The following is a 1,390-nucleotide window of genomic DNA, read 5'->3' as shown; positions in this document are numbered from 1 at the left end:
TCTTTAGTGCTTTCTTTTTGTTTAGTTTTATTTAATTGTTCAGTTTTGTTGTGTTCTTGACTTATTGTGCTGTGGAATTGCTTCTTCCTGTTCAGATTGGAGATTACACTAACTTCTTTTTATCTTTGCACCATACTAAAATTGCAGCTTCATATTTCGGGGGTCGTAGAATGCTCTCTTAGAAAATTGATATCTTCATTTGAAGTGGAAGCCTTTTCCAGATCAGCTAAGAGAAAAATATTTTTGTAACTAAAAGAATCTAAAACCTATTTTGTAGGTTGCCTATCATGGACGAGCATCTTCTATTGTTATATCTGTTGCCAATTCTAACTTGTATTCCGCCTCAATATGCTTTAGCTACATTTTAAGATATCTGCATTTTTTAGGTCTTATCAAATTTCGCTCTATCCAAGTTGTTTTGGTTAACATAGGAAGTTTTGTCGTGCATCTAAATATAAGTAGGCTAATTTAACATAATGTCAATTACTTCAAGAGTAATCTAAATGTGTTATATATACATGAAGAATGAGAAAAATTAAATGAAAGAACCAAGCTTCGCCTAATTTTAATTCATATAATGCTTTAATTCCTCTGCACCCTATTTCACAATGTATGCCACTTTGACAACACATTTTGTTGATAGTTGCTCAGCTGCTGTGTTATGGAATTGTGGAAGGTTGTTTTTTTTTTCTTTAGTTTTATTTTTAATTGTTCAATTTTGTTATATTCTTGGCTTCTTACTTTGCTATTTTTTCAGTTAATTGTTATTGTGCTTTGTTTTGTGTTATTGCTGCCTTAATTTTTTTTAGTCATAAACTTTGATGCTTAATATGTTTATGAATTTCTAATGATAAATTATAGATAAATTATTATGTAAAATTATAAAATTTTATATTTATTTTTTTAATAATTTTATTTTATATTTAATTAAATTGATTTAATCACAGTTTAATTCTGATTGAACTATTGAACTTATCACTTGATTAGTTCACTATCAATCTGATTCTCACAACCTTATTATAAAGTATAAACACTTTAATTACCTTCGAAAAAGTTAAACATAATATTATTCCTATATGTGAACAAAAAACAGGAGAAAAATTACACTAAGAAATGAGTTAATAACTTTGAATAATTAGTTCATAAATTTAAATTTATTTTTAATTATTCAAAGTGTAACTTACTATGATCGTTATTGATTTTCGAAAATGCTGATATAAATAATTTTTATTTTTATTAATGACAAAAATGTCTTAAAAATATTTTAAAACATGACAAAAATACTAATATTAAATATATATTTTCAAAAAATATTTTAGAGATTAAATTTTGATGTAATTTTTTGTAAGTATAATTAGAAAAATGAGATATTTTTATTTCTAAAATTTGT

This window comes from Arachis ipaensis, chromosome B08 (genome assembly GCF_000816755.2).
Source record: "Arachis ipaensis cultivar K30076 chromosome B08, Araip1.1, whole genome shotgun sequence".
Taxonomy (NCBI): Eukaryota; Viridiplantae; Streptophyta; class Magnoliopsida; order Fabales; family Fabaceae; genus Arachis; species Arachis ipaensis.
This window is presented reverse-complemented; position numbering follows the sequence as displayed.